The sequence below is a fragment of the Numida meleagris genome, chromosome 1 (assembly GCF_002078875.1).
Source record: "Numida meleagris isolate 19003 breed g44 Domestic line chromosome 1, NumMel1.0, whole genome shotgun sequence".
NCBI classification, from domain to species: domain Eukaryota; kingdom Metazoa; phylum Chordata; class Aves; order Galliformes; family Numididae; genus Numida; species Numida meleagris.
In genome coordinates, this window is record NC_034409.1 from 152,209,733 (window position 1) to 152,224,275 (window position 14,543).

Consider the following 14,543-nt stretch of genomic DNA (forward strand, 5'->3'; position numbering starts at 1 on the left):
ATTGATCATATTCTGAAATGCTTTTATCCGCTGCTACTTGTTTGTCATACATTACAAACAAATACAACAGTGAAAATTATGTGTTATTTTTCACATCATGTTTATGCAATAAGAAAAGCACAGCTAGAAAAAGGCAGCCTAATTTTACTTCTTTGTGTAACAGTTACAGGAACCTCTTTATTTTAAATCCAAATTTCTTCAGCTCAGGAAAGGGAACCAAATATATTTAGTTTTGGATGATAGCCATCTTTTAGATTTTCTGTTGCTTGTGAAAAACTTGGCTCCAGAAAAATACATATGCAGAATGCAACTGAAGCAAAAACCCATAGAACGAAGGAGGAGTGATGTAGCATTTCACAGGAAACCACAATGCAGAACTGAACTGCACAACAGCAGTTCTGGTCAGGATGTGACATTAAAACATTCTCATTTTTTTTTCCAGGAAACAACCAATCTTAGGGTAAGACTATCCTGCTGAAAAGATGCAGCTACAATTTACAACACCTCAAAAGAGACTGGCCTGGTGATCCCTCGCCCCTTTGAGTATGGTTTGCAGAACTTGAAAGAGTTAAGAAGAATCTGGTGTAGTAGCAAGAGACAGCTCAAGGTTTCTTATAGTTCATAAAATGCTGTTTCATTTGTGAATGGTACCCAGCTTGCCTCCAGAATGAATACATAATGAACCACGAGGTTTCCAATTTTCACTTCTTCCAAATTTTTCTACTTGCTTTACTTCATTCTACACGTTTATCAAAGTTCTGATTCTTTGTCCATCTTTTAACAGAATAAATTCTAGCATCACAGCCCAGTTTTACAAACTGATGGGGATTTCAACTGTCTGAGCTTAGTCAATTGGCTCAGATACCAGAGAAAGTATTCATACTGGTGGAATGCAAATCAAAATCTGAACTGAACTTGAAACCTGCTGAGGCTTGGTGGATAAGTAAGTTTATTGTTCCTGGACCTGGGGGTATGGTCGATGCTTGGCTGAGCATGAGCCAGCAGTGTGCGCAGGTAGCCAAGAAGGCCAATGGCATCCTGGCTTGTATCAGAAATAGTGTTGCCAGTAGGAGTAGGGAAATCATTGTCCCTCTGTACTCAGCCCTGGTGAGGCCCCACCTCGAGTACTGTGTTCAGTTTCAGGCCCCTCACTGCAAGAAAGACACTGAGGCCCTGGAGCGTGTTCAGAGGAGGGCGACGAAGCTGTGAGGGGTCTGGAGCACAGGCCTTATGAGGAGTGGCTGAGGGAGCTGGGATTGTTCAGTCTGGAGAAGAGGAGGCTCAGGGGAGACCTTATCGCTCTCTATAACTACCTGAAGGGAGGCTGTAGTGAGCTGGGGGTCAGCATCTTCTCTCTTATAACTAGTGACAGGACGAGGGGGAATGGCTTCAAGTTGCGCCAGGGGAGATTTAGGCTGGACATTAGGAAATTCTACTTACTGAAAGAGTGGTCAGACGCTGGAATGGGCTGCCCAGGGAGGTGGTTGAGTCACCGTCCCTGGAGGTGTTCAAGGAACGTTTAGATAGTGCGTTGAGAGACATGGTTTAGTGGGGTTATTGGTGGTAGGTGGATGGTTGGACTGGATGATCTTGTAGGTCTTTTCCAACCTAGCTAATTCTGTGATTCTATGATTCTATGATTCCTGATCCAAATAAATATAACCCTGTGTCTACTGAGTATTTCAGTATGTTAGATTAAATGATTTTGAGTACATTTTCAAAACTCTGTAGGAACGAGTGCGAAGATGAAGTCAAAGAGCAAATATTGTGTAGGTGCATAAGACCTACCGTCAGCATTCCTGGGGAAAGTGTGCATGTGATGTGTACAAGGAAACTGAGATAAGGCAAGATATAAATGTAATTATGAAATAAAAACTTCTAGTTTGGAAGAGTTTTGAGGAAGTCAATGCCTCTGAATTAAACTTGCCAGTAGGATACTATATATTTCCTCAACCAACGCTTTTATAAAGTAAAGAAAAAGATTCTGTAGAATAAACTATGTCTGAGTTAGTTCTTTGTTACTCAAAGGATGATTATCCCAGTCTTTATCCTTACAGTCATCTTTCAGAGGAGAAGACATGTTAAATAAATAGCATGGAAATCTTCTTGAAATAAAATAAAACAGTGTCAATCATTCTTCACATACAATGAGAGGTAATGAACTCCTAAATAAAATATAGCAATTGTTAAATGTAGAATGACAACACTTACTTAATAAACCACATTCTGTGTACATCCAGTATCATCTCCTCTTGAAATTATGCCAGAAGATGTTGGCATCTCTTCTATTTGTCTTATTATTCCCGTCCTGCTAAGTATTTATGAACTGGATTTGTATCAATGGGTCATTTTAATGCAGTCTAGATGCATGACTGACCAGTTTCCTAATACCAACTTAAAGAAGTCAAATATTAGTGCTGAGAATAAAGAAAAAAAAAAAAGAATTTTTCATGACAATTAGAGTCCAGATTACACACAGCAGGACTGAAAGGATAAACACTACTTTGTAAATTTAGCAGCTTGTGTGGAAGACACTGAATATAAATCACAAATGTGATTTGCTTTTTTTATTTGTTTGTTTTTTAAATTAATAAATTAATTTTCAAAGTTTCACAGACAAGCATACTTCTATAATATGGACTTACCAGTTTTGGCACTGAAGCAGGTAGCTAGGGAGAACTTTCCGGAGGAAAGGACTTCCACTGCTTATAAGCCGTTGACTTACTGATCACTCAGTAGAGGACCCCTAATGTGTCTTCAGTTAATACTTCCTCAAATCTCTCTTCCACTAAAATTCAAGCTTCAGGTTGAAGCAGATTGAGAGTTTATCTCTGCTGTTATCTGTTCCCACTGGTTGTCAGTTGCTGTTAGTGACTGAAAGTGTTACTAGGAGTGGTTTTGGCACTGAGTAGGATAGTTGTGAGTCAACATGTGGGAATAAATCCAGACGTGCCCAGATTTCCCTCTGCTCTCTAAACAAAGTGATCTGATAGAGAAATCTGACTAGGATGATCTTTAGGTGGAATAAGTATACCTGACTTTGACAAATGAAGGCTGTCTTCCTACTGAACCCAATAAGCATGTGACACAAGTTATTTTTTGAGGCACTCTAAATTGCAATCACTTCCTTGCCTGCAAGGTCAAGCTCTTGTGATAAGCACCGAGACAGTCATCTTTGCTGCACTAGAGCCAGGAGCAAAAATCCCACTGATCTCAATAGAATAATGGCATTGCCCCAAGACACTGCAGAGCACTGCAGTGAGGGGAAGCTTCCCACAGCCCATTTTCTCCCTCTCAGGCTTACTCTTCTGGCTCCTCCTTTGCATTCTTCCCACTTCTTAGCTTCCAACCAGTTTCTTCTACCAGAAAATCCCAAATAACAAATTTCCCTGTCCTGTTTCCATTGTTACCTTAATCTTCTGGTTTGATTTGGCTGAGAGAAATTCTAGCTAATAAAATAATCTGAAATGTTTACATTTTTTTTTATTTATCCAAGTGTATGGCTACATTGAAGCAACAGTCGTTCAGCTGAGATCTTAAGAGTAAGACTTTATGCTGAGTACTTGCTTTCCCAAGTTAATATCACATGCTACAAAAGTCTTGGCACTGTAGAGTATCATAGAACCATAGAATGGCTTGGGTTAGAATGGACCTCACAGATCATCCAGTTCCAACCCCCCTGCCATGGACAGGGCTGCCACCCACCAGCTTGGGCTGCCTAGGGCCCCATCCATCCTAGCCTTGAACACCTTCAGGGATGGGGCATTCACAGCTTCTCTGGGCAGCCTGTGCCAGTGCCTCACCAGTAAAGAATTTCATCCTAATATAAAATCTAAACTTCCCTCTTTTTAGTTTAAAGGTATTTCCCCTTGTTCTATCACCATTTATCTGTGTAAAAAGTCAGTCTGTTTTGTGCTTATAAGCTCCCCTCTTCTATTATCTTCTACAAACAAACAGATTTTTAAGCAGGTGAACAGCAGGATGCTGTATTCTTTCGCTGAAGCTACTAAATGCCACAGTAAAACAGGAACCGTGTGTGAAAATGCTAAAGGAATATATTCAATAGACAAACTAGAACTGTGCTTTTGCAACAGAGGACATAAAAAAGTTGTGTTTTAAAGGTGTAGAAATAAGCTGGGCACAGACAGAAGAATAGACATATATAGCTATGTTCTTTGCAGACTCCTGTTGTCTTCAATAAACTAAAAGACAGAAATAAATACAGTCTGAAAAATGTTTTTTAAGAAAATTCAAGGGTACAAGAAGATATGAAATTAGAGGAATAAGAATGATTTCTCTGAAGTTGGGATTTGTCCATTAGTTGTTACTTGTATCACCTGCTCATCCACTAATGAATCTGCTTTTCTGCCTGTATAATATTGTAGAATCCTAAATTATAATCATGAAAGAGAACATTTTGATCTTTACCTTGACATCCTGCAGAGTCAAGGCCATTCAACTGCCGTGAGTTTTGTTCACATTTGATCATGTTTTTTCAGATAAAATGAGTAATATTATACTTTAATCACACTGCAGTAGAGATTCTGCTTTATCACAGACAATAGAAAACTGGATATTTGCAGCAATGCTACATCTGCAATAAAGTTGCTTGTAGAATTTGTATTCAGGGCATAGTAAAATTTTCTCATTACTCAAATTAGGCCATCAAACTGGCAGGCCAGGGAGAAATTCTCACATGGTCCTCAGATCATTTTCCATCATCCTTTAAAACTGTAAAATTTATTTGCCATCTGATCCTTGAGTAAACAGCTATAAAGTAATCTCTCCTCTAGTTGTCAAGAAGTTTGACAGCCCTTGATTAAAACATAAGCATCTTAGATGAAGAACTGCTGCCTGTAGGATACTTTTAGAAGTAAGAGCATTTTCTGAAGCCGAAAATAGTTTATCTGTGGTGTTTGCTTAGCTTTTGGATGCTGGTTTTCATCTTTATAAATAAAAGGTACTGAAAGTAATTCATGATGAGCTCTGCATATATAAATGCACGTCTGAATATTCTAATCACTCACGTTTAATTCAGTCTCCACAACAAGTCTCTTTTAAGTAATTTCATAGAATCACAGAATGGCCTGGCTTGAAAAGGACCTCAAAGATCATCGAGTTTCAACTCCCCTGCTGAGTGCAGGGTTGCCAACCACTAGACCATGCTGCCCAGAGCCACATCCAGCCTGGCCTTGAATGCCTCCAGGGATGGGACATCCACAACCTCCTTGTGCAACCTGTTCCAGTGCATCACCACCCTCTGAGTGAAAAACTTCCTCCTAAAAGGAAGTTTTACTCTATTTATTTAGAGTGATGGACTGAATTATATTATTAGAAATAAGTCTTAGCATAAATTCTAAGGGTAGTATACACACAGAAAAACCTGTATCTGACAGTACTCAGTGGAGAGTACTGAAAATACCACTTACATGTTGATACATGACATTGACACAGTAATTTTCTAACAAAATAATTCATAAATAACAATACGTTAGAATTGTTAGCACAGCTGATCATAGAATCATGGTAACTGATGAAGTAGCAGTTTTAACAGTATTTTAATATGTCAACAGTGCCTATTTAATGTCAGTTAAACATAACTGTAATTTCACATGTGCACTGCCTATGAGACTGTGATTCTCAGATTCAGGAGATGCTAATGTTGTGATGTCAGTCTCCCACCACCCTAACAGAACCCTTTAATCAGTGCCCCTTGCAAAATGGCACAAGTTCAAGATCATATCAAGGAGTGGAGACTTAAAGCAGACACAGTCACTAACAAGTATTATCACGCACTCAGAATAATTATTGCTAAAAAAAAAAAGCAGCAGCTACTGAGCATCATTTTAATCTTAATTCAAAATAGCTACAGTGTATTAAGCCCCTCTTCCCCTTCTTCCCTGTACGCTGCAGTTTCTAACTGGAGATGTTTATGAACACCTTCCAGCTGGAATGAAGGGAACAGCTGAACAACTACTGCCCATTGGTGTTTGCTCAAACTACTGAGGAAATCACGACAGACTTTCAGCTACAAGTAGGCACAACTTCTCCTTCATTTTATAAAACAACAATGTAAAAACAAGTTGGATTTTGACTTGATAACACTTCCTCTTTTAAATGTGTTTTAAATACATCTATTTGGCATGTGAAAAATGAAATGTCTTCCTACGCACAATATACAGAAGCATGTGAGTTTTATCTTAAGAGTGTTTTGTGTTAACTTACACTTCTGTGTCTTCAGCAAATTTCAAGAAGACTGAATATAAATCATAGGCACGCATATTATATATAAATTGATATAGACCGCTTTTATTCTTGAATAAAATCATAGAATCATAGAGTCGTTAAGGTTGGAAAAGACCACTAAGATCATCTAATCCAACCATCAACCCATTCCCACCATGTCCCTAAACCATGTCATTCAGTGCCACATCCACATGTTTCTTGAACACCTCCAGTATGGTGACACCACTACTTTCCTGGGCAGCCTGTTCCAATGCATTATCACTCTCTCTGAGATGAAATTTTTCCCAATATTCAACCTGAACCTCCTCTGGTTCACAGATTCACAAAGAACTCACAAACTAAAGTAGTCCTTTACAAATGCAGTAAGGCCATGTGGTCCTTTAATATGTTAAGAAAAAAAAAAATAAAAAAAGTTGATTACAACAGGTGAGACTGCTTCTTCCATACAAGGTATCTTGGCTCTCAATGCCTGCTTCCATTTCTCAGAGTTGATACAGCACATTCTGAACCATTCCAAGCCACAAAGGCCATGTGCCAGTCTTAAAAATGGCAAGAAATTCTCATTAAAAAAATGCTGTGAACAAAGCTGGTCCCAGAAGCTAAAACAGAAAGGAAGACAGAGTAATTACTTCCAGTATTCTCAGGGGCCTTGCTCATATTCAGAACCACGAGTATTAAAGCTATACATTGTTCATTAACTGTTTCTTCCTACAGGTGTGATGTAAGAAAAAATGATACTTATGGAGGCGTATATGGTCTTCAGGAGGACTCTGACAGTGACGCTTAGGCTTACAGTGCAATGGGACTATATGTGAAAGCTTCTTATTCACAAAGTAGCAGAGAAACACGTCCCCTGGCTTGCTTTGCTAGTGGAGAGTGTGCAGACCAGCAGACAAAGAAATCAGCTGGTCACTTAAGGCTTTGCAGAACTGGTGATCTCACCCTCTCCTCCCACTATTACAGAGGGAAGGACTGCTAGGATTCAACTGATTGGTTTTATTGCCTATTCTCCTGACATATGAGAGAAGTTAACGCCCAGTTCTCTGCCATTTAAATTAATTTTAAATAGTGCTGCTTGAAATTATTGGACACAAGCCAGCTGATGATGACAGCGCTTGGGATTTTTTTCTCCCTATAGGAAAAAGGAAACAGCACTGGACAGTTACATCAGAGCTTTTTAGCAAGGCATTAATAAATCATGTGAAGATTACTGATACTGCTGGTTACTCATAAGCAATAGTTTAGCTCTCACGTTCCTGAAAAGAAATAGGTGCCTAAAAGTATGCATTTCAACGATTCAATCTGGATGGTGAATATCTGCCTTTTCTGTACTGTGTAATGGTATGGAATGAATCAATCAGTCCTAGAAAACATTATTGCTTGATTCAATGTCATTGTTATATGAAAGTAGCAGAATTGAATCTGCTGCATTTTGAGAAATTGTTGCTAACAAACAGAATGTGTAAGTTTCTTCACTGTTCATTTACTAATGGAGTTTGAGTTTGCATGGCAAGCAAAAAGAAGTTGGAAAAAACCCTGTTTCTCACTGTTGTGGAGGACAAAATTCTTTTGATGATTGGTCTGTAGAACTGAGACATGGACACTGAAAGAAGACTACATGCACAAAATATCTAGAAGTAATTCGTGAGAGAATGAAAGTGGAGAGAATATCAGTCGAATGAACTATTTCAGAACTGTCACTTGATCTACCTGGAAATGTTGTTTTGTGCACCGAGGAACTGCTGAAAAAGCATTTTATAGAGCTTGAATCCTCTGATTCATTGTTGTTTTGTGGTGCTATATAGATGTTCTGCCACCCTGCTTTTCTACTGCTTTAAACTAACGAAATCTGCTACTTTGATCATCTGTAGCATGTACCAAGACGTAAAACAGATATTCCAATAGTGCCATTGTACATCTTCAGAAGATAGCTTCTTATTATTGGAGAAAAAATGATCTCTGCACTTGAGATTAAAACAGATTAATACTTTTCCTTTATTTATTCTCCTGCTGATGGTAAAGTGCAGCTCCCTCGGAGAATGGCAACTTACTCGCAATGCAAAACGGAGATGTGTGATTAATGCAAAGGATTATGCAGAAGAAGACAAAGATTTTTATCCTCATTTTCCACTGTCACCTTGGCAAGCCCCCAGACAGTGAGGTACAATACTTCCACGGATAGAAAAGGAGCTCTTTAATGGATGAATGTAAACAGAAGATCTAGAAACAAAATGCAACATAATGTTTGATTATTTACTGAATTTTCAAGCAATAAACTCAGGTAACTAACAGTCCCTCTTTAGAAACAAACCGATATCATTATATAAAGAAGAATAAGCTGTGAGAGTGGGCAGGAGGAACATCAAGGCATGCCTAAGTTGCTTCTTAAGTAGGCAGAGTCCACAGAGGAGGCAAGCAACTTGCAAATGGCAGAGGAGGTGGAAAAGAGAGTAAAGCGTCCCCTCGGATAGCAGAACTGGGGAAATAAACGCAATGTCACCCTCTTGCCAGCCTTCAGGAAGGAAGTCCTATCGAAGCTGTTACCACACTGCAAAATCTCTGTAGCTGCTAAAAGGCTTTCAAGGGGCAGCTTTAGACTAATACCACATTCTAGGAGGGCTTTTCATCAATGTCGATTTGGATTACATTTATTTGTTCACTATTGATTTTCTTACCAGCTTCAGAGCAGGCACTGAATTAGTCTCAAAGGGTAGCTGCACACCACTGCATAAACAAAGTTAGGCTAATCAGGATCCTCAACAACCCGTGCTGCCTAACTTTTTTTCTTCTGCAGGGCCCCACTGCAGACCACACCAACTAGCTGTCTCCAAGGCAGGTTTGTTAGTGAAGAGACACACCATAGGCAGTGTGAACTTGTGGCTGTTGACCTCTGGCTCTGGTCCCTTGCTCTCTTCTTTTAGCTGTCGATGTAGCCATAGGTTACGTGCCAAGCTATGCCCAAAGATATCATAGTCAGCACAGGCAGGGAAGCAGGCTTAGACAATGGTTTCATGATCAGAACTGGGTCATTTATACACAGGGAAAAACTTGACAATACTTGAGCTTTTGAGTTTCTTTTGGACTGGCAGACAGTATTGCCTGAATGAAGTGCTTTTCCGTGAGATGAGTCAGTTGCCTAAAGCACAGTCTTTACTGATGTGAGAAGAGGATTGTAGGTTATCCACATTTTAATCTAAGCTGTCCTCTTCTCGAGACAATTTATCTCCCTATTATATTTCTGGGAGACAGTGCTTGAGACAAGAGGAAATTCTCATCTGGAATACAGTTCAGTGATATAACTGAAAGAAGGTATTAAAGCAAAGGTCTGTTTAAACCTGTCCCAAAGCTGTGAGTATTGTTTAAAGAGAGATGGAGATACTGTCATCTCACAACAGCAGTGAATAATAGCTTGGTTGAGTTGTCTTTTTGTAAACAAAGGAAAACTTCTACAAATGATTCTCAAGAATGCAAAACATGCAGTGAACTCTAAATGAAAAAGTGATACATAGAGCAACACACATGTGGCAATACTTGTCAATTAATAAAAGTATCCCAACTAGAAAATGAATAAAACAGACTATTTAATAGAGACTATAGAATAGGTTGACTTTAAAATTTGAGGAATGTTGGGTTGGAGGAAGGGAGATAGGAAGTAATGGAGGAAAGAAGAAAGGAAAAGAAAGAAAATGATTCAAAGAACATAGAAACGTGAAGGAGAAAATAAACAGAAAATAAAAGAGACATGGAGAGTGATGGTGGGTATGTTTTTTTTTTTTAATTTTAATTTTTTTTTATTAGAGCTACACAGAAATTATACAAAACAGGCTTCATAACTGGCATACTCCTTACTTCTCTTTAACAGCTTTTGCTGTAGTAGAAACCTGTGTTCTGTCTCCTTTCCACCCCATAAAGAGTATCTTTACATAAGACATACCATTTACAAGACATAACCATTAGGACTGTGTTAATTCAGAATGACTCAGTCATGCCATTCTGCCCAACTGTCCCAAACCAAGCGCAAACTCTGTGGCTTCAGTTACATGTCTCAAATCTGTGCTTCTGAAAATAAATAATATCCTTTACTTCCTGTGATAAGAGAGTCCTAAAACATTTCTAGGAAAACAAAAATTATGATGACTATTGGTCAAAGGCTTTCTCCTGTGAAGCATTACAAAAGGAGAAGAATTTAAATACCATAATAAATTTATGAGAATTAATATCCACTGACACAGTCACTTTTTAAAGTTATATTTCTGTAAGTGAAATTACCTCATCCAACAACCATCCAACTTTACTCAAAAAAGACTAAAATGAAAAATAAATCTATTCCATTTTTAATACGGTTCCATCATCCTTTCTTTTAAGTCTCAGAGATCTACATGCTTAAAAGCAAGTCAGTTACAGTTCATCATGTTGTTCCTGCACTACATTTGTAGCAGAATAATGCCATTTGTCATTCCTAGAGCCATAGCCATTAGAGATCAAAGTGACCTTTCAATGTCATTGCATCCTACTCTGATTCCTGCAGCCCATGGCAACAGACTAATTCCAAACAGATTATTATGACTTCACTGCAAAATGTAGCAAAAGAGAATCATAGAATTACCAGTGCCGGAAAAGACCTTCGAGATCATCTAGTCTAACCATCCACCTACCATCAATATTTCCTCACTAAACCATGTCCCCTAATATCACATCTAAACATTTATTTCCAGTTGTAAGCTAAATTTTAGAAGGCAGATAACTAGCCCTTGCCATTCAAATGAAAGTTATTTGCATTTCATTTGCAAGCTGCTTGACTGTCAAAGTATTTCTAACCATCCACCTTGATTTGGTACCTACATTGCCTGCTAAATTGAGAAAAGAAAATAAAAATGGCCAAGTCAAGGAGAAACAAGCTGTTCCTGATCCAGGAACCTTTCAAACCAAGGACAGCTTTTTCATACAGCTGCATGGACATAGTTTATCTGCTTTACTCATCCCCCAACAAAGACTGAGAGCCTCTGGCTTTCATGGCAGGAGGTAGTTACAGAATGCTCCATTTGATATAGCATGGAATCCAGCATGAACCACTACTCAGCTGTACCTCCCTCCCACTCTTCTCCAGATCAGACTGAACTAATGTGTCTGCAGTGTGGGGAGATGGAATCTGAGGTAAACACAGAGAATAACCAATATCATGATGTAGATGCCCTTTTAGAGATGAACATTTAGTTTTTATCTGGCTGGGTGTATATAGGTATCTGTATATCTAAAATGCACAACTGTGTAAAGATATTTCTGCTTGATTTAGGCCAGAATCTATGCAGCATTGTCAGTGTAACACTAAACCTATCATAGGTTGCCCTTTTTCAGAGGTAGGAATAGTTTATCTAGGCCACTGCCATCCTAATACAGATCTACTGCTTCTAGGACCTGCGAAAATATGCATACAGGACTACTTACTGAAACATACCTGCTTAGTTTTAATTTGTCTTTATTCAAAACAATTCTTATAAAAAAAAAACAGGGGGGGATGAACTGAATTGGACAATTTATCATCAAAATGACTGAACAGAACTCTGTAAGGGCTCTCTTAAGAAGTCAGCCCAAAGCTTTTTAAAATGCAGCCTTGGAAAACTGAGCATCTGTCGTTTTATATTTCAGGGATGATGCAAGTTTTTTCGACCTTTAAATTTCAGCTTGTGCAAGCAGTGCTGTTACTTAACTCTAACAGATTTGCAGATGTGTCCATCTCTGAGGTAATGGGCATTGCATTTCTGTCATTCAAAAGGCTGAGATTCAAAGCAAACCAAATAATGAATTAATCCTCTCTTCTCATTCTCTAAAAGCCTCTAAATACGACTTAGAGGAATTCTAGCAGAGATAATAGATTTTTATAAAGAGATTCTGAAGAGTTTACAGAAAAAAAGAGAAGTAAGTACTTTTAATCTCTGTTTTAGAAACAAAAGAGAGAAGGGTGCTTTACTTGGACAAGTGATATGGGCAAATCTCTGCTAATGGTAAGTATAAACCTGATCCAAGGTCTAAGCCTTACCAACTGTAATACAGTCCACTCCTCTGCCCACTCCTCCAAAAAATCTAATGTGAGAGGGCAGATGGACCAACAGAAGAAAGGAAAGAAGGGAAAGAGGAAGGAAATGAAGGGAAAAAAAGGAAGATTGGTTCTTGAAAGATAAAATTGATAGTACTTAAGAACTAAGTGAGTAGGTATTTACATTTCACAATTGAATATAAGGCTTACAAAAAGCTGCATATTTTTATGACTGATAATATCTGCAGTGAAGCAAGCTAAGATAACAGTTCTGTCTCAGCATAACGGCAGAGTTCACTGAAAGGACATGGTGTTACGTGTGTGCAATCACAGGGAAACACTGACTGGCATTTTCCCTTTTGACCTGACACAACAGTGATACATTCCAACAGAAAACATCGCCAAATCTCAATTCAGCCAAAAAACAACACTGAAGAAAATAATCTGTAGCAAATAAAATAAAAAACTCTTTCAATGAAAAAGACCCACACTTGGAGCCAACAGCATCTCTGAAAGTCTGTTTATTCTGTTGCCTCAAATCTGACAGGCTCATAATGAATTCAATGAGCTACAGTTAAAAGAAGTGTTTGGAGTGAACTAGGAATGCTATGTTTTCTTTTCTCACACTAGGATTCAGCTGACTTATATAGCTAATCACAAGATGCAAGAATGTGACTCTGTCCTTACTGTGTGATAAAAACTTAAAAATGGAGGCCGTGATAAAATTAAAAAATAAAATCCTGGGAGCTTGGCATTACGCAAGTTATTCCGTAATGCACCAAAGTGGTATTTTTACATTTCAGCTTCATGATTTGGGGTGTGGGGCTGTATGTTTACAGGAATAAATCAAAAAGGAGAGTTAGTTTTTCGTGGGGTTGGGAGACACTGGTACCTCAGCTCTCTTAAGGACCTCTTCGCACTGGACTGGAAAGATTGGGCTGTTAACCTGTTCTTCCTGAAATTAAGGAAGTCACATCTCTTTTACCACTTTATAAAAGGTTTCAGATGAAACATATCTTCTGGATATGAACCTATCTGAAATATAATTTTCCCTGCTGAATAAAATTTTTCAGACTCTCCCACTACTCCTCCATAACATTTATAAGATTTTTTTCCCCAAAGAAGGCAAACAATAATATAGCTGACTGTGAAAAAGAAGTCTCACTGTCCCCTCTACAGCAAAAAAAAAAAAAAAAAATCCCAAGAATTTTATTTTCCATGGGCAGAACACAGATACTCCTGAAATGTGTTGTGAGGGTTTCCCTCTTCACCTTCAGAGCCACAAACCGGATTTGGAGAGATTCCCCACTTGGAGGTGCCCCCACCACATCCAGAGGAGACTGTGGATCCAGAAGAAGATCCAATAACATCCTTAAAACAAATCCACCTGGTTATGCCTATACTGGTACGGTGATACTCAGATCCTGACACTGCTATTTTGCTATCTCTGCTGATAAACTGCTAAAAAAAAGGCTCCAGTATGGTTGTGGCCTTGACCAGCAAGCACATTCTCAAATAAACCCTTTGCAAAGATTTAGAGCTGGGCAAGGCCAGGGACCCTGGCTGTGGCAATGAGGTTGGAACTAGGTGATTTTTAAGATCCCTTTCTATCCAAGAAATTCTACTATTCTAGATGTTGATGAGGCAAAAGCTGTTACATTTACTGCGAAAAATGGTATGAAATCTGTGATTCCTAACATTAATAACACTTGTGGAGAGAGCGGAAAACTTATACAGGTGAAAAAACAAGATTATATCCTCCAGGTCGGTAAGTATCCATGTTAATTGAAATAGAGGTGAAAACAGGTGGAGTGAATGGATGTGCTATTTTGAGAAGGTGGTGGAAACAGAGCCTCAGCCCATTTGGGGCATTTAAACACCAAGGATTCTTTTACCTCACAGTATTAGCAGATGTGTTTTCATGATTCCAGACTGTTTTGTGCTACTTTGTATGTTGGTCAACTGTTTTCCATGGCTCTAGGGGATGTTTACATTACAGCAAGACAAGATGGGCTTCCCAGATCATGGGTTTTTGTTAGAAATTCAAAATGTAAAGCAAACTCGCCCAGATTTGCCAGCTTTCTAGACAAACTGTTGTGAAGTTTCAAGAGCTAAACAGGCAGAAGATGCTAACATATACCTACTACCTAGACAAAAACAAGAAGGTAAACTGATTTAATTTTAAAAAAGGTACATATATGTTTAGGACTAATCTACATTTAATTATTTATTAATCTAAAATTATTACAACCTATTTTCTTTG

General features: G+C 38.5%; 1 long non-coding RNA gene across 1 annotated transcript in view; it reads left to right on the plus strand.

The window, feature by feature from the left end:
* The window catches only part of LOC110408386, a 34,852-nt gene extending 24,910 nt beyond the window's left edge, over window positions 1–9,942 (plus strand). Inside the window, exons 5-6 of the long non-coding RNA XR_002444300.1 lie at window positions 5,914–6,034; window positions 6,961–9,942. This is a non-coding gene — a long non-coding RNA (uncharacterized LOC110408386). The remainder of the gene's footprint in view (window positions 1–5,913; window positions 6,035–6,960) is intronic.